The sequence below is a fragment of the Urocitellus parryii genome, chromosome 5, assembly GCF_045843805.1.
Source record: "Urocitellus parryii isolate mUroPar1 chromosome 5, mUroPar1.hap1, whole genome shotgun sequence".
Classification (NCBI taxonomy): domain Eukaryota; kingdom Metazoa; phylum Chordata; class Mammalia; order Rodentia; family Sciuridae; genus Urocitellus; species Urocitellus parryii.
Window position 1 is genome coordinate 148,568,175 of NC_135535.1, and position 19,591 is coordinate 148,587,765.

The 19,591-nt window shown below is 40.2% G+C and overlaps 1 pseudogene; it reads right to left on the reverse strand.

Annotated features, from left to right (window-relative positions):
• Positions 1–6,772: 6,772 nt before the first annotated feature.
• On the reverse strand, positions 6,773–18,929 carry LOC144255075 (coiled-coil domain-containing protein 6-like; annotated as a pseudogene).
• Between the last annotated feature and the right edge of the window lie 662 nt (positions 18,930–19,591).

The window sequence follows — 19,591 nt, forward strand, 5'->3', positions numbered from 1 at the left end:
GGCACAGACTAGACTGACGAACTCCCAGGTTGGAGCTGCTACAGAGTTCCATAAGGAGAGTTTCAGCTGTTGGGGCTTAGGTCTAATAAGACCTTAGGAACTTTGTTTGGTAGTGTCTTCTTGAGAGAGAACAGGCACCCCTAGGGCCTGCAAATGTGAGTCTACTGGGAGTCTGGATCTCAGGAGCCTCCCAAGAATCCTTCTCATAGGGCTGTGTGGACAGCAGCTGTGCCCTGCTCTAAACTACTCTTTGATATATAGAACAGCTGTTATCAGGCATACCTAAACCTGAGCTACTTCATTTTGTGAAATAGTAATTTGCCATGAACTGTTCCATTTTGAGCACAAGTACCTAGGTAAAATAACTCCACACATTGTTTGTGCAAGTAAACACCCATCATCTGCCTGGCACCACTATAAGGCAGAAATTGATTTTTAAAAAAACTTACATGTGCCAACTTATCAAACTAATTCAGGGAATGCCTAGATATGTAGACATCCCCAATCATATCAGGAACACCAGACATGAGAACTTATCAACCCCACCAAATGAGAACCCCTCACTTCAGCCCTCTAAGACTGAACACAGTAGTACCTTAACCCTGTTACCTGCTCACTCATCACAAGTCTTGTCCAGAAAAAAATGCCACTACAATGAACCACCAATCTTCTGTCTCTATTGGGCTTCAGCCAAGTACAGTTTCTCTGCGTATCATGACCACACACTGCCCACTCCAAGCTGACACACCTCAAACGGACACTCTGAAACTGAAACTGCCATCTGTCCTTCTGTTCGTTTGGACCCTCTGCTTGGAAAATTCTGTGAGTTATTTATATATCATTCTGTAAAGTACCTGGGACTTGAGTATTTACATATTAGAAATTAAGACTGGAATAAAAGATTGTGTGTTTTCCCAGTTTATGACTACCAAGCGACTCAGAAGTATTCAGTAAACTACCACTGATAACGACTCAGAAGTATTCAGTAAACTACCACTGATAAAGTGGTGTAACCTGTGAATTTATCATTATTCAATAAATTTTGACATCATGGAAAGACACAAATGTGTTTTGTCTATGTTAATGACATAGCAGGCTCACAACAGGCAGAGGAGTCAATTCTCCACCCACTCTGCTGCCCTCAAACACAGCTTTCCTGGGCTTAGTCCCTGCGTGCATTCATACCTGCCTGTTGGATTCCTGAACCCCTTTCAGCTGGTCACTTGAGCTGCCACACTCAAAGGGAGAAGCAAAATGGGCTACCCTTCACTTTTTTCCAACTTGAATCCCCCTGGGTAAAATATTTTCTGTGCCTGTTTCACTCATATTCTGCTAGGTACATCCTAGGTCATGTGGTAGGTGCTCATGAGGACAGTGTGGCAGTGTTTGCTATGACCTTCCAGCTCTCGTGGCAGCAGCCACAGTGAAACCACCTTCAGATGGCTCCTGCCTCAGCTCTACATGACCAGTTGAGAAACAGAGTACTTTTCATACACCAGTGCACAGTGCAGCCTCTGGATCAGCTAAGTTCAGGCTGTTCTGATGTACAGGTTTTTCTGTATCAAACCTGTTCATCACATTTCTCTGTGTTTTCCCGCCCCTCTGAAGTGATCCAGTACTGTTGGGAGCCAGCGACCGCACCCTGAATATGGCGCTGGTCTCTTCTTCTGCTTCGTTAGCGGTTAGAGTTGTTAGAAGTAAACAACTCCTTGTAAGGCTGTGGGCTGGGCTCTGGCCTGCTTCCGCTGCGCGGTACCTATTAGACTTTCCCGCGTGGTGCTAATTCATTGTCGGGGGCTGGGTACTTAAGCTAGGGCAGACCGACCGATCGCTCTCTTTTCCTGTTTTCTCATCATGATTCAAAGGTCCTGAGTAAACTGCTGAAAGAAGAATCCTGTGTCGTGTTTCCCTTGCCGGCGAGGGGTCGCGACACAGTACCACTGCTGCTGCCACAACCGTCTTGGATCCAATGTACTCTTTCTTCTTTGTTCATTGCACCTGAATTTCTGAGACTATAAGATTCTCTGACAGTCCAACACTGAATTTTGTGAAATTCTTCTTTCACCTACTTCACTGAGAAGCAGTACTCCTGCTTCTTGAATCCTGAGCCCTGGAGCAACTAGAAATGCAGGCTACTTCTAATCCTTCATTGTGAATCTCCCCAGAATAGATTCTTAACCAAACTTTCTGCAAAGTAGGAAGAGAAAACCATTATAATTTTTTAATAAGTTTGTAAGTGTGGCATAACTTTCTAGCAATGTGTTTTTATCTTTGTGTGCTAATAATACATCATCCATATAGTGAAATATTTGTAGTTCAGGATTTTGATTTCTAAGTGGCTGCATTACTTTGTTAACTTAAATTTGACACATAGTTGGGCTGTTAGCCATCCCTTGAGGGAGTACTTTCCATTCATATCTCTGATCAGGACCTTCATGATTCAGTGCAGGGATAGTAAATGCAAAACGTGGACTATCCTCAGGATGAATTGGAATGGAAAAAAAAAACAATCTTTAATATCTATAACTAAAACATACCAAGTTTTTGGCAAAGCAGACAATTGGGGAATCCCTGATTGAGCAGGTCCCATAATAACCATCTCATTATCAATGGCTCTTAAATCTTGCAATAATCTCCATTTACCAGATTTCTTTTTGATGACAAAAATGGGAGTATTATGGGGAGATACAGAAGGTTGTATATGTCCTTCCGCTAATTGTTGTTTGACCAGATCATGGGCTGCTTGTATCTTTTCTTTAGTCAGGGGCCACTGAGGGATGGGATTTCAACTTTTAGGAATAAGCTCACTAATAATAATCCACTTGTAATATCCAAAGCCTGAGTGTATGCAGTCGTGTGTCACTAAATGACAGGATGACATTTCTGAGAAGTTCACTGATAAGCAATGTTATTGTGGGGACATCAGAGAGTGTAGTTACACACTATCACTGCGTGTGGCCTCCTAATGCAATACAGAGACACTAAACACAAGATGAATGAGGCTGCTACCCATGTAATGTGGCATATTATTTCACTGTATGCTTTTGCAAGTAATTCATTTTCTTAAAAAATGATAAATACCTAATGCCGTGATGGTCATTTATAATGTATTGTGCACTGTTCATTCTCATATGTGCTACAACTGTGTATGACTAGTAGCACAGGTTTGTTTACACCAGTACCACCACATACACATGAGTAATGCACAGTGTGACAAATGACAGCTGCAATGTCACTAGGCAATGGGAATTTTTCAGCTCTACTGTAGTCTTGAGAGACCACTATTGCATAGGCAATTCCTCATTGACTGAAACATTGCATGGCATGTGACTATATATGTCTGTTTATATGTAACATTTTGAGAGTTGGCTGTCCTTTCCATTTCATAATCTCCTACATTTACTGTTTTAAAGAAATATAGCACAGAACAGCACACAAATCATAAGTGCACAGCTCAATGAATTTTCAAAACTCAACAGGTGCAGGTAGCCAGCACTTTAACTAAACCATACCAGTCCCTTTCAGCCTATCTTTCCTAAGTTTACTTTCTAAGGCAGCATTTAGAATTTAGAATCTAAGTTGGATATCTGCCAGAAGCAATAGTAAAATAATGTTTATTTTCCAACCTAAAGAACAGAAAAAAAGGGATAAGCCTTGAGGTTTGAGAGGTACATTTTAAAAGATTATCTTTATTTAGGTTTCTGATTCAACACACGTATCAAAGACTAATAAACATAAAGTAAATAAGACATTAACTGGAAGTCTTACATCTTTCTAAACTCCGTCCAAGAAGTCAAGATTGCCACTATTACCAGAATCCCAATGTAATCAAATTGTAGACAAGCCGCCTCAAGCATCATGGTATGTGCGTGGATATGGAGAGGGAAAAGGCATGCCAGCTGGCTCTCCTCTTTCCCCTGTTGACCTCTTCCTTTTTGACAGTCCACTTTTGTTTTTTAAAGCTAAGTTCTAAATAAAGACCAAAGATAATTCAAGGTCAATCTGACCACATTCTTTTTCAGAGGAATGTATTATTCTTAACATGTTGTGTTTTCAACTTTGTTTTTGCCAGGATGAAGTTCAGACTGAGATGTACGGAACAATCTAGATGACAGTGCAGACTAAGTCAAATAGTAAAGTTGAGCAGTAGCCTGAGTTAAGGCATGAATGCACACACGCACTCCTGCACACACAGCACCGTGCTATCCTGAGCACAGGTTCCTTCAACTGCCTACCAAGAGGCAATCTAGGCGTAGCAGTTAATCTCAACTGCTGAGAATTCTGAAAAATGCACCCCAAAACTTTATGCTAACATGTTTTATCAAACACACACAGAGAAAAAAGAGAGAGGAGAAAAAGTGAAACTAAAAATCAAAAACCCTAAAACCCCTTAATCTCTCTCACAATGGCTCTTGAGCAAGGAATTCATGTAGCAGCGTCAATGGCTGGCTCTTTAACAATTTGGAAATAAAAATTTGTTTTATTATGCATTTCTTAGGTAGTCATGACTACAAAGTTTTCAGTGTAGGTTACCTATGAAACAAGAACTAAACAGAAGTTCCAGTAACAAAGAAATATTTCTTTTGTACTGATAAATACTAAGCTCTCAAAGCACAAGTAACTACGTTTTTTCTTGCCTTGTGGGGAAAGCAAGGCTCTGGGCAAGGAGAGTTCCTATCTAACTAACAAAGGGTGATGATGCACATTGTTTTCCCTACAATTGAACAATTAACAATTCACATTATAGGTTATTTCTGGTTGAATCAGTTAGAAGCCAATCACAAGCCACAGCAGCACATGGTGTCAAAGCCACATTCTGGTCACATTTGTTCCATAGTTGCTACTCAGAATCTCACTTGGATTACAGATGTGCACCACCACTCCTGGCCTATTAACTCTTAAAAATACCTTCAAAGGGAAAAATGGAAGTTTCTACTGTATAATATTAAATATCGACAACATAACGGTTCTTATTTTTAGGAGTGTGTTCAATAATGAGTTAGGCATGATAGATGTCAGAAAACATGAACTCTTTTTTTTTCTTTCCACATATTTTTATTGGTATATTCTAGTCATACATAATGATGGGACTTTTTGTTACATGTTCATACATGCACAAAATATAACAATATAATTTGGACAATATCACACCCCAACACTCCCCACCCCACTCCCCCCTCCTTGGTCCCTTTCCTCTGCAGATCTCCCTTTTATTTTCATGATATCCCTGAACCCCTCACCTTTCTTTTCCTTTTTATTTATAGCTTCCACATATGAGAGAAAACATACAATCCTTGACCACCCAAGCTTAGCTTATTTCACTTAACATAATGGTCTCCAGTTCCATCCATTTTCCTGCAAATGACATAATTTCATGTTTCTTTGTGACTGAATAACACTCCATTGTGTATGCCAGCTGGCTCTCCTCTTTCCCCTGTTGACCTCTTCCTTTTTGACAGTCCACTTTTGTTTTTTAAAGCTAAGTTCTAAATAAAGACCAAAGATAATTCAAGGTCAATCTGACCACATTCTCTTTATCCACATTTTCTTTATCCACTCATCTGCTGATGGACACACACCTAGGTTGACTTCATAGTTTAGTTCTTTTGAATTGTGCTGCTTTAAACAAGGGTATGTATGTATCACAGTCATAAAATGACTTTAGTTCTTCAGTATAAATAATGAGGAGTGGTATAACTTGTTCATATGGTGGTTCCATGCCTAGTTTTTTGAGGCGCCTAGATATTGATTTCCATACTGGTTGTACTACAAAACATGAACTCTTAAAAATTCCTGATAAATTAATATTCAGTTCTCTGATTATATCTAACAGATACACATTCTCATGATACATATTCTCTAGTAAGCTATTTAAATATGCAAACACAGGTGGTAAAATGCACTTTACTACCAAAGTACAAATCATAATTGTTGAAAAATAAAAAGAAAAGAAAGATGGAGCAAACATTAAGAAAATAGTGACTCCATGTTCCACATCAAAGTAAAACCAGATGGTTTATTTGTGCTTAATGAATGGAAATAATGCATTAGAATATACGTCTTTGTACACCATACTTGCTGATACTGGGTAAAATAAGCAGTCCTCAGTGCTAACGCCACTTTCCTGTACACATCTTTTTTTTTTTTTCTGCCAAGCAATATGGTATTTTGTGCCCATTATACCAAGATAGTTCTCTAATGTCAGTATTTTCTACCTTTAATGTAATTGTTCAAATTTTATCTTAGGAGAACACAAAGAATGGGAGGAAAAATCACACTGATTGGGTTACAATCACCTTGCCCTCCACAGTAGGAATCAAAGAGCACATTCTAATCAGCCACTGAAACCACCCACTGACACTCATGTGAGACTCATGTTAGAGGGGCCAGTTTAGGTAGATTAGCATTAAAGATAAAGGGAAGAATCACAACTTAAAATGCAAGAATTATCCATCCTACATTTGTGGAGAAGATATAGCCATGTGATTCCTTCCTTAGTCCATTTTAAAAGACATGAAAGTTGAATTACATTAGAAATAACCTACAAAAGTGTACCTGTAGAAAGCTCTACTAAATCAGTGTCTTGGGCACTGATTCTTCTAACTTCCCAGTCTACACTGAAAGTCAGATTTTCAAAGGTGTGAACTGTAGTGCTGAATTCTTGGTAGGTTTGGTCAACACCATAATAATTGGACAGGGGGTGATAACAGCTCAATAATTTTCTGCAGATTCATGGAAAAAATATAAAAAAAAATATATCCCTTTTTTTATTTTACAAAAGCCAAGGAAATGAAGCTCTGGGGCCAAGCAAAAATTGCACACTGCTGCTGTATTACCAAATACCAAATAGCCAATGTTCCAGCCAGGGAATGGACATACATGTAGATTCAAGTAAAACACGGATGGAAAGTCGTCTGGTTAGTGTTGTAGACTCACAACACTGGCTGCGTTTCCAACGAACGTTTACAACACAATGAAGAGAGAAGCCTAGATAACCTCAGTGCAAATAAGTCAGATCCAAATAGGCCAGGGAAGGAAGCCTTTGGCGTTGAGTAGACGGCTCCAATGGACGAGTCCCAACTTGAAATTCAGACTAAGCACATGCATTAAGGCTGGGAGGAGGGGTGCACCGAATGTTGCGAAGGGGCAGGCTGCGAGGTGCCTGCCGAGGGGATCGCGGGCTGCATGGGTGGTGGAGGTGGAGGCGGAGGCGGCTGGACTGGGGTCTGTGTGTTGGGAGACGGAGGCGGTGTGGGCCGTTTGAACTTGTCAGGACTGTTGCTTCTCCGTGGTGAAGGCCTCTGTGGAGAGGACAGGAAGCAGGTCAGCCTGGGGCGCCAGCAAGTACCAACACGGCATCACCAGAAGCAGAGACTCCTGGAGCACTGAGCTGCAGACACCAGGAACCAGTGGTCTCCTTCTGTATCCCCACTGGTTCCTGGGGAGGCAGGAAAGCTCCATCAGTGCTTACACCTACACCTACACCTGTGGGAAAGCTAGGCAACATTACTATAAAACTGGCATTGACCACACTACTGGATGTGGCCCCATCAATGACACAGCTGTCACATTTAAAAACAGCTGTCATATCTTACATCTTTACTGCCAGTGGCATGTCGTCAATTTCTTCTATCACCCCTATCAAACAACTTTTCCAGATCCTGAAGGTCACAGCTCAACAAAACAGTCCCCTTTTGTACAAAGTCCATCAAACTGAATTTGAAAGAGCTTCATAAATGTCTTAAATGATTTAATAGAGTTTCTCTGAAATATTCTTTCATTAGAAATATCCTCAAGTCTTTCCACCTTTCTCAACCTATTAACTATCTTCCTTTCTCTCTCTCCATCTCTTTCTCTATACCCCCCACCTTCTTTCTTCCCCTATTTCTACCTCTCTTCTGGGGATCAAACTAGGGCATCATGCATGCTAGCTAGGCAAACACTTTACCACTAGTTACATCCGAAGCCCGCCCCCTCCCCATCCTTTTTTTTTTTTTTCTTTTTGGTACTGGCGATTAAACCTAGGAGCACTTAACCATGGACCCACATCCCCAACCCTATTTTATATTTTATTAGAGACAGGGTCTCACTGAGTTGATTAGGGACTTGCTAAGTGCTGAGACTGGGTTTGAACTCACAGTCCTCCTGCCTCAGCCTCCTGAGTTGCTCGGTTTATAGGCACGTACTAATATATGCGGCTTCCCCATCCTTTTTGAGACAGGGTCCCACTAAGTTGTCAAAGCTGGCCTTGAACTTGCAACCTCCTGCTTCAGCCTCCCAAGGGTCTGGGATTATAGATGTTCACCACCATGCTGGTCCTATTAGCTACCTTTTTGACTGCTCTGTTAGAAAACTATGTAGCCACCTGTACAGGGAAAAAAAACACAATTTTCTTTAATGGAGTTAGAATTAGATGCACTTAAGCTTCCTCTAATTCCAGGAGATAAATTTCTTGGTAAAACTAGAAACAAGATTAACTGCAGGGAGACTATCAAGGGTTAGTAAACCATGAAGGTGTAGATAATAAATATTTTCCAACATTATGGCAATCAACAGTAATTCTTTATTTTTTCTAGTGTGGTACCAGGGATTAAACCCAGGGATGCTTAACCACAAAGCCACATCCCCAAACATTTTCTTTTATATTTTATTAGAAAGAAGGTCTCACTGAGTTGTTAAGGCTGGTTTTGAACTAGCAATCCTCCTGCCTCAGCCTCCTGAATCACAGGTATTATAGACGTGCACCACCACGCCTGGCTAATTATTTAGTGTTTTCAACCATGTAGGTTTTTAAATGCAGACAGTTAATTGAAAATAAAAACAAATGAGAAGGGCAGTGGGCTTACTGAACAGCATGCTGGGTAATGAGGAATATAAAAAAGCAAACCCTGGAATAGAACAGAAAGCCCAGAAAGAAATGCACACATATGCCATCAACTGACCTATGACAAGCAGGCCAAGAACATACATGGGACAGTCTCTTCAAAAAAAGATGTTGGGAAAACTGGATAGCCACATGTGAAATAAGACAATTGGACCCTTATAATAAAAATGAACTCAAATGGATTAAAGACTTTAAGACCAGAATCTATAAAAGTCCTAGAAAAAAATAATCAACAGAAAGGGCAACCTACAGAATGGGAGATAAGGTCCACAAACCACATAAGGTGGCTTGATAAGGGATTAATATCTGAAATGTATAAGGAAATTCTATGACTTAGGGAAAAAAACAAACACAAATAACTGAATTACAAAGGGAACTGGGGGTTGCATAATGTTATAGCACTTTTCTATCATATGAGAAACCTTGGGTTTGATCCCCAGCATCACCACCAGCAAAATTGTAAAAACTAATAAGAAGAAACAGCAGGCTTAAATAGGCATTTCTTCATAGATAAAGATGGTTGATAAGTATGTGAAAAGATGTTCAATGTCACCAATCATCAGGGAAATATAAATCGAAACTACAATGAGGTATCATTTCATACCTGTCAGGATGGCTATTATTATAAATCTTGGCAAGAATATGGAGAAGTTGGAACCCTTATACTTGTTGGTGGGAATTTAAAATGTAGCAGCCACTACAAAAAAAAAAAAAAAAAAAAAAGGTATGGAGATGCCCTGTTCCACCAAGTGAAAATAAAACTACCCTAGATATAGATACCAGGAATTCCACCTGTGGGTGATCATCCACAAGAAAGGAAATCAGGATCTCAGAGAGATATTTGTACCCCTGTGTTCCACATAGCATCATTCTCAACAGCCTAGATGTAGAAACAACCTAACTGTCCATCCGTGGATGAGTTCATAAGAAAAAGTGTGGTAGACACATAAAATATTATTCCTTTCAAAAGAAGGAGATCCTACTATAGGTGATAACATAAATGAACCTGGAACACACTATGTTAAGTGAAATAACAGTCACAGAAAGACAGATAGATACTGAATGGTTCTACATGTATGTGGAATCTAAAACAGTCAGACGCAGAGACAGAAAGTTGGTTGCCAGCAACTGGAAAGGAAAAGGAAAAAAGGTAGAATTACTGTTCAACAGGCATAAATTTTCTGTTAAGCAAGATGAATAAGCTCTAGAGAGTTGCCATACAACATTGTGCCTACAGTTACAATACTGTATTGTATGCTTAAAAATTCAAGGGAACTGTTTTCATCTGAAGTGTTTCTATCACAATAAAAAAAAAAAGGTTGAACCAGACACAGTGGCACATGCCTGTAATTTCAGCAACTTGGGAGGATGAGGCTGGAGGATCTCCAGTTCAAGTTCAGCCTGAGGAACTTATTGAGACCCTGTCTCAAAATAAAAAAACAAAGGGGGTTGGGGATGTGGCTCAGTGGTTATATGCCCCTGTGTTCAATTACTCATACCAAAAAGAAAAGAAAAAAAAATGTTGAGCCCTTTCAGGAGTTCAACTGAGGTGAAGGACAGGAAGAGGAAGATATAAGAAGACACAAGAATTAAGTGTGTGTGTTGGGCGGGGGGTGGATAGAGCTAAGAGCTAAAAATCAAATGTGAGAAAAGGGGAAATGTCAAAAGAAACCCCCAAAATAAGCAGACCAAACTACTTTGTGTCTGGTGTGTTGTAGGCATAACAGCAAACAGAACTACTGAAAACTTTATAATCTGAAAATATTCAACGCAGGGAACAAAAAAGCTCTTTGTATCTCAGTGTTTCCTGAAAGAAAGTGACATTTAAGGAAAAAACACATGCATACTCTTCATCTAGGACCTCAGGATCTTCTCCAAAGTGTTTTAAAAGTACACAAGTCCAGACTCTCCTTACCATTGAACAGAGGTCCACGTAGCTGCATTTTAACATGCATGTGATAATGGGAATTGACCCCAGGGCCTCATGCATGAGGCACCACTGAGTAACACCCCCTATCCAGACTACTGTATTTTGAAAAAGTTCCAAAAGAGATTTTTACCTATTTGCAGCCTAGGAGGCCCTGATCTTTGGAGAGTTAGGGCTGAAGGGTCCACTGGTTTGGGCCATCACTTACTATTATTCATTCAAATCCAACTCTCTTTACATCTTGGAGTTCCCAGAATCTAGCAGGAAAACTACCACAGGGAAGGTGCCATATGAATGAGTAAGTAAAAATGGAAACAAAGGAGCCGCTGGGGGAGTGTGGATAGGAACTCCCTATGAATGGTTTTGTGCCTGTTATCCTCCATTAGATGCCAAGCCAAGGGAATTCTACTTTGCTTTTCTGAATGACATGAAAGGGAGAAGCTGCTAAGGATGCTTGTCGAACTCTTTTTGCTTCTACAATAGACATTCAGCCACCAAGGCTCTTCCCTCAGTTGTCCCACACAGGACTTTGCTGAGCCCTCAACACCTAATGCCAAGGGCTTGCGGTGTTTCTTGGTTTAAATATTAATTACTAATGCTTTCTGTTTGACCTATTTCCATTTCCAATTGTGAATTTTTTATTTCCAGCAAAGTGGAGGTCTGAGGTAAAGCTACCAGTCTTTTGGAGCTAAGCAGTCACTTAATATGATGATGCCTACTGGTATCACAAGGGCATTGTTCAGCTGGGAGAGGGAAGAAGAGATTGTCTTAAATAGGTTTAGTGAATAAAACTCGGATTCTACTTCTTATGAAAGTGTTAAATTTAAGAGAAACTCTATAAAAGTGGATCCTTATCCCCAAAAAGAGCTCTAGAGGTTCATTTAAAATTAAAAAAAAAATCTAAAAATCTAACCCATTTTCTAGTATTATGAGGCTAATTTTTCTGAAGAGTTATTATGAGTATAAAAACTCTTATTATGAGTATAATAACTCTTATATTAAGCCAGTAAACAAGAATATTCAAAAACTATTACCTACCTACAAAAAAAAAATCTGTTCTCTGGCTGCTATGAAGGACTTCTGCATTTGGCTCCAAACTACTTTCTGATGCTCTAGGTCAGTGTTCCCAATGTGGGTATAAAAATCTTGCTTGACTAACCCCGAACCAAACAAATAAGAATTTCAGCTGGGTGCAGTGACATACACTTATAATCACAATCACTCAGGAGGCTGAGGCAGGAGAACTACAAGTTCAAACCTAGCCTTGGCAATTTTATGAGAACCTGTCTCAAAATAAAAAATAAAAAGAACTCTGGATGTAGGTCAGTGGTAAGGTCCTCTTGACTTAAACCTGAATACTGAAAATCTCCAAAGTTAAGGGGAGCTGGTCCCCAGAGCAGCAAGATGAGAAGCAGAGAGATCTTATCACTCCTCCTTCAGACCTGTCTATACATCCTATACCCACTGCCTGAGATTGTCTTTGCTTTTCCTGACTCTTCCTTCCCCCAGGGTTCTTTCCCAAGCACCTCCCTTATCCTATGAAGAGGCAAAAAGCCCAGACTTTAAAGCCAAACTGAAAGATTACCCTGGATCCCAACTGTGTCACTTGGCACTGAACAAAAGTGGACAAGTCACTTAATCCCATTATGCTTTAAATTCATCAGCTGGCAAGTGGGACTATGCTACAAAACTATCATAAGGGTAAAATGAGTTTTTATCATATGTATTGTTTTACCTACTTCCCCAGGTCCTGCTGTGGCTTATAGGCCCTTGCCGCAGTCTGACTGGGCACAATTCAGGAGCCACTTATCAAAAGAAACAAACTTTATTTTTAATACTACAAACGCCAAACAAAACAGCTCCTCAGGAAAACCCTCAGAGCCCAACTGCCACCACCGGCTTCCAGAAGCCTCTCCCACACACCAACAACCACCTCCCACAATCCTCCTGCTCTTGAGGCCGATTGGCTAGGTCGCGTGGGCGGAGCCAAAGAAGTCCCCCAATGAGCAGTTCCGTAGTCTGAAGGGCAGGGAAACAGCCCAATGAACATGACCGCAGAGGAGCCAATCAGCTAGATGTTGCTGGGGCCGCTGTGAGCCAATCATCAGCTGGCAGTCTGAAGGGCAGGGAAACAGCCCAATGAACATCACCACAGAGGAGCCAATCAGCTAGATGTTGCTGGGGCCACTGTGAGCCAATCATCAGCCGGCAGCTGGGAGTTTGCTGGCAGCTGGAAGTTTTCTGGGGCCCCTTTGGCTGTGGCTCTCAACAGGCCCTGTTGTCTCTTAGAGGCCATGTCTTACTAAATTTTTGTTTTCCCTTAAATGCTAATGATTAAACATCTCACCCTCTTGCCCAGGAATAGAATAAAATATAAAATCCAAAACAAACCCCAAAACCCTAGGTTGAAATTGCAAACTGCAAAAACTGGCTCACTAAATAGAATATAGTCAGGCATAGCTTAATGAGGAGGGTGCCTTCTGAGAAATGCATCCCTAGGTGACTTCATTATTTTATGAGCATCACAGAGGGTGCATACACAAACTAAGTCAGATATAATGTCACTTGGCAATACTCTATTATATGCAGTCCATCACTGACAGAAACATCATTATGCTGCACCCATTTCTTCCGTTGCTCAAATTGTTCTAGTTCTGGTGTTTGCGAGCTCCTGTATTCACCAGAACACCCCCCCCTCATTTTATATTTTTGAGCACTTCCTTACCCTATTGTACTACCAGGTGCCCCAGACGTGGAAACATTCATTACTCAAACAGCCCATGTTCTTTTCACTGAAGAATGGAATTAGAAACCAAAATCTGGGACCTGGGTATGCTCAATATTAGTGGAAGGAGAGTTATTTTTAGACCTCATTATTATCTACCTCTGATTTAGATGCATCAGAACATGCTAATTAGGAATAATATCCTTTTCTTAGGCACCATAAAATATGGAAGAACTTGAAAAATAATTGTTGAAAAGTAATTCATTTTGTACATGTAATTCACACATATAAAGCTACATGTAGTCAAGAAGAGGACCTTTCAGAAGTTATTATATTGGTGTTTTTCAAACCAATTGTGAAAGAGGATGCAAACTACTTTAAAAACCTGGTGAAAATGCAAGCTTTCGAATGTTGGCCACAAACAAGGAGGGAAGAAAAGCCACCATGTTTAAAATGGAAATGAAAAGTATACAGACTTCTACTAAGAAAGTGTTGAGATATTCTTAAGAACATCACTGAGAACCAAAAATTCTTCCAGAAAACAAAACAAAATGAAAAATTATTGTAATATTCCTGTTTTGCTTATATGCTATTATAGCACCATGATATTACCAGATTAGGATGATTTAAATCTACAGCCAAATAGGAGATAAAAATCTACTTTTAGGATATAACTTAATATAAAAATATTCTCATTTAGGTTATCTGAAAGAAAAAAACCAGTAGTTATTATTTATTCCATAGTTTAAGGGAAAATCAAATAGCTCATCTAGCCAAGCTAGGCTTACACTTTAATAGTTCCCACTACAGGGACAAAAGCAGAAGAAGTCAAAATTATCCAAATGGAATAAGATTTTCCTGCAGAATATGTTATAATAGAAGTTTTGAATCAAATTTTGACTTTTTTTTTCTTTTTTCAGTGACTGAAATATTCTTTTTAATCAATTGGAAATTAAATGCCTCTAAAGTTTAATTTAATATCACACATGATATTAAATTATACTTAGTATGAATCAGCATTGCCATCAACTGCAAAGTAACCCTCCATCTTGCCTCTGCCTGATTCATGCCTTCTTTCTACGTCAATAAATCAGTAAGCAGAAAAAGACCTTTACTGTGGCAATGAAGCCAAGAGCTATTTTGAGAAAACTGTGAGACAAATAGGAAGAGAAGACTTAAGGCCACTGGAGAGAAGGAGAAACAGAGTCAGAAACATCCTCTTGGCAAGAACAAGGGACAATGACTATGCCATTATCCACAGGTTAAAGTCCTTTCAGTCTGTGATCAGTCCCTCTTTACCTTGCTTGAAATCAGACAACACACTGGCCCCAAATAGACACAAGCTGCCACTCTATGTGTCACATATTTCATCTTTTGATTTTCTCCACTTAAAAAACAAAAAGTCACAGCAGCCAGTGCTGGGCTGGATCCTCAAAATCACAAAACCCAGCCATTCCTTTCTCATGTTCTTATTGATGGCCAATGGAATCACAGCACATTTTCTATCCTATCAACCTTAAGAGGAGGGGTCCTTCACTTTAATTATCGTAACAGAACATATGAAACGCTGTTGCCCTACATGAAAGGTGTTTGTACAAAACCTTTACACAGATCCACTTGAAAGCGGTCACCTCACTGGATTCCACTGTGAAACTCCTCCTCCGTCCCTCTCCCGGACTCCATACACTTTTCCTCTAGTTCTTTTAAAACATGTTTATCAACAACCACAAGAACAACGGTCTCATCATTTCAGTCACAAGCTGCAATTCCTTAGCTGCCACCTGTCTTTCCTCCCCCTCCTCCACCTGCCTCCTGTCCCCTCCTCTCCTTTCTCTTCCTCTCTTGTTGGACTCAATTACTTGTCCTCCTGGCCCAAAAGCCCCACACAGTGCTGGTGCTGAGCCAGATGCCCGGGGGAGGGTGCTTTCAGGTTCAGATGAAACAAGCCTGCCTTGGAGGAGAGGCTTCCAAGAGCAAAGCCAGAAGCAGCCTGCCAGACCCAAGTCCACTGCTTCTTGCATGGCCAGCCTACTGGGGCCCAGTCCCACTCATGAGTCATGGGAAACATTAGGAGGCAGCTCCTGCTAAGCAGAACACAGGCTGTGGAAACAGCTGTGCCCTGCCTTCTGTCTTACTGGATCTGTGACCCGTAGGTGGGGAACCTCCTAATGGCGGCTTCCCCAAGTTTAATATGGGAAAAATGATACTATAATATAATAAATAAAAATGATATTATAATAATAAAAATGATACTATAAAACTACAATGGTTATTATTCTGAAGATAAAAATTGGAACATGATAAAGGAACCCATAGAAGATTTGTTATAAGGCATCTTGGAAATCTCCCTAGGAATTCTGTCCATCCACTGAGATTTAACATCTTAGCCAAAGACAGTCTTCTAAGAGGTATTTTGTATTCAAATTTCTTTAAGGAAGGTTAAAAATTTTGAAGAAAAATACCAGCTAGCACTACAACTTTTGTGCTTAGAAATTTCAAGTAAAGATTTACTCTTGACAGAGACTTGTTTGGTTACTTTTGAAAATCCAGCGACTTTGTTCATAAGACTTTTATATGCTAGAAGGGAACATATTCAGGGTTGCCTATTAAACATTCTGGAAATCAATCAATGAGGTAGCTGAAGACATATACTCACCACGTGATATAGACCTACTTGAACTTGGCGGTGTGTAAGGGATTGGGCTGGACACAGTACGAGGTCTTAATCTTTGTGCAGACATCTCGTTAAAATACCTAAGAGGAAAGAAGGGGAAATGATCAGAACTAACTACATTTAAAATAGTTCTTAAGAGAGCTCCTATGAGAAAGTGTTTGGAGGTCAGTCACATCCCAAAGTCAAAATCTGGAATATTCAGAGTGATAATGTAGCTAGGAGACATTTATAATATGAACTCCCAAGTCACACTACCCCACTATTTGGCAAAGGGTAGGGGATTCAGGATGCTTTTGCTCAGGATTGTGATCTGGTCACAGAGTCTTTGTGATACAACAGAGAGGACAGACTTTTCTCCAGCACACCATGGCTATGAGGAAATTTACCTCCAATGTCCCAAGAATTACAAAGACACCCATGTTTTAATGGGAATATTTGAATTAATATTTGATACTAAAATCAAGGATTCACCTGAGATTTATTATATCAAATTAAAGTTTAAAGAGACATACATCCATGAACTGAATGTCACCTCTTTACAAGGCAAGCCATGCTTACCAAATGGCCACAGGTGAACAGGAGTATCAAGCACCTTTGGCTGGTCATGCTCGGTCACACTTTGCTGAGTCTGACTTTTTCCTGGATTTGAAAGTCACATCAGACCACAGAATGCTGAAATGTGATTGTGAGGAACATCAGCTTTCATTTTGTGAACCAAGCACAGAGTGCTGAGGAGGAGAAATTTCTGCTTGAGAGACTTCCTGATAAACTATCCTTTGGGAGCCTTTCAGCCCTATGCTTATACACCCTTATCTCAAGGAACATCTCAGCCCTGATACTCAGTTCACAGGAAGAACTGATGTGGCCACTTCCAAACACGTTTATGGGACTTGAATAAAATCAGGCTCCTTAATTTCACAAGTACTTCAACTACATAGCCATTACTATCCTCTTTAGAGAGGCTCACCACAGTGACACTGGGAGGGACCTCTCTTTGTATTCTATATCCAGGTAGCAGCCCAAACCACCTATTATGGTCTGAAGTGTCATGATTTTTTTTCTCCCAAATGTGAGACAATCATTTCTAGAAGCACTTATTGGGCAGCTGTACTTATTGGATGGGATAATCTGACCTATGAAAGGTAAAGCAGATCTTTTGGAATGAATACTAGTTCTGGAAAATATATTCATCTGGAATCAGCATTGTCACCACAGTCAGAAGAAACTGTCCCTACAGTATGTGTTATCCAAAATTGGATGGCTACAGGATGCTTTGAAAGGTAACTCACGGTCTGCTCTGAGACTCAAGGTGGTTAATGAAGTAGGTAATAAGCCATCTAGTTTTCTAGCTGACATTATTGGTCAAAAGATTCTCAGTGGATTTTTAGGGGGGGGGGAAATGGGAAAATGCCAGAAATAGATCAGTGAAATTTAGAATTATGGATGACAGTTTTGTAATGCAAGCTTTTCAGAAAGAACAATGTTATTCTTTCAAATGAGGACACATACAAATGTTTTAAATAGGATAATCTACTGTCCTCTTCTTGTAAATGCCTATTTTCTCATTTATATACTTTCTTACAGAAAATCTTATATTTTTCTTGAAACTGTCCACAGCAAACAGATCAAAATCCTTGGCAGCCCCTGGATCTATTTTGTAACATGAAGTGCTGATGTGCTCATATGGCTTGGTTTCAGACATGTTTGGCATCAACACTGCTATTCCTCAGACCCTGCTGTCATATACTGGCTGCCCCAATAGAGTTGGAGGGGCCCCTGAGGAAGCTCTGTCTCACCTCTCACACTGAGATGTGGTCTAAGGTCCCTAATCCAGAACAGGGAATTTCCTTGCAGAAATAATCTGATTAAGAGAAAAGCTAATCCCCTACCTGCAGGGTTTCTCTGCTAATTAAACAGAGTTGTTGTTGTAGTTGTTGTTGTTGTTGTTTTGTAATTTACACTTGTCATTTATCTTAAGAACACTTTCCTCTGAAGTTCAGAGGAGGAGGTAGAAAAGAGACATCAAGATAAGGGATAATAGCTGAACCAGTTCCCCTAGTTGAGCCCATCCATAGTGGCACAATGAGGAGGTTCAACATATTGTCCCAAGCAGGTGAAGGGAATGTGTTAGTTTTATTTTTAAAAGGTAGCTGCAGAAAGACTCAGAAGTTATCCACTGTGCTATGGCAAAGTCCTTGGGATATCAGCCCCCTGCACCTGTCTCCTGCTGGTTCCTTCAACCCACAACAGACATTTGTTTCCTTGGGCTGCCCTACAGCTTGCTTATCCTTCCAAGGGAGTCAAGATATGCCCATGCTTTAAACAGCCTTAACACAGAATTAGACTAAGTCAACAACAAAGGCAAACTCTGCTTCCATTTCTTCCCCACCAAATAATCTTAAAATGAAAAAAAAAATTGTTTTCTTCATTTTCTGTTTAAGGTGGCATTCATCATCACTGTTAATTTGAAATGTGTTTAAGCCATCTATTGTTATCATATCTAACAGGATGCAAAGAGAGGTCTCTTAGGGCCTGTTTTGTTTTCTTCTAAGACTCATAGGACATGTGCGCACCTTTTATCATCCATTATTAAGCTGGACTCGCTCTCGGAGAGCTGTCGACAGAGGGCTGCTCTTCTCTCCATTTCCCTCTGCAGCTTCCTCTGCAGCCGCAAGTTCTCTTCCCTCATGCGACGTTCCTCCTCCAGATACTGGGCCATTTTCTCTGAATCTGCAAAGCCAGAATTCTCAATTAAACCACATATCACACAATCAGTAGCCAAATCTTAAAAAGGAGACTCTAGTTCCTAGGCAGCAGATAGGGGAATTACTGCCAGACAGTACTTCATGCTCTCATGCACACAAATGAAATCTGTATTTAAAGTTTATTCCAAATATCAAAGTTTACCATTGATTTACAATTAGAGAAACATACAAAAGGCAGTGCTGGGAGGTGGCTATCTTCATTCCCATTCCTTTGCATTCAAAGGAGCTTTAAGTAGAAGAGGAAATGGAATTGTAGCTGAGTCTGGAGGTAGTGGCTTCTCTAAGTTGCTGGAACTGAAGAGAAGGGAGCCCAGTTGGGGACAATGGATTTTGCCACAGGATGCCCTCCAGGTTTCAGCTTGGCTGCTTCTCTGCTCCAGACACTGCAGGTTGCCTCTGGGGCCTGTCACACTTGTTAGCACAAGTATTGTCCCTGGTAGAGGAAGTGCGTAAAAAAGCACCATGCTACAATAACAGTTAAGATTCTTTTTTTAAAAAAATATTTGTTAGTTATATATGGACACGATATCTGTATTTTATTTATTTATTTTTATGAGGTTCTGAGGATTGAACCCAGTGCCTTATGTGTGCTAGGTGAGCACTCTACCACTGAGCC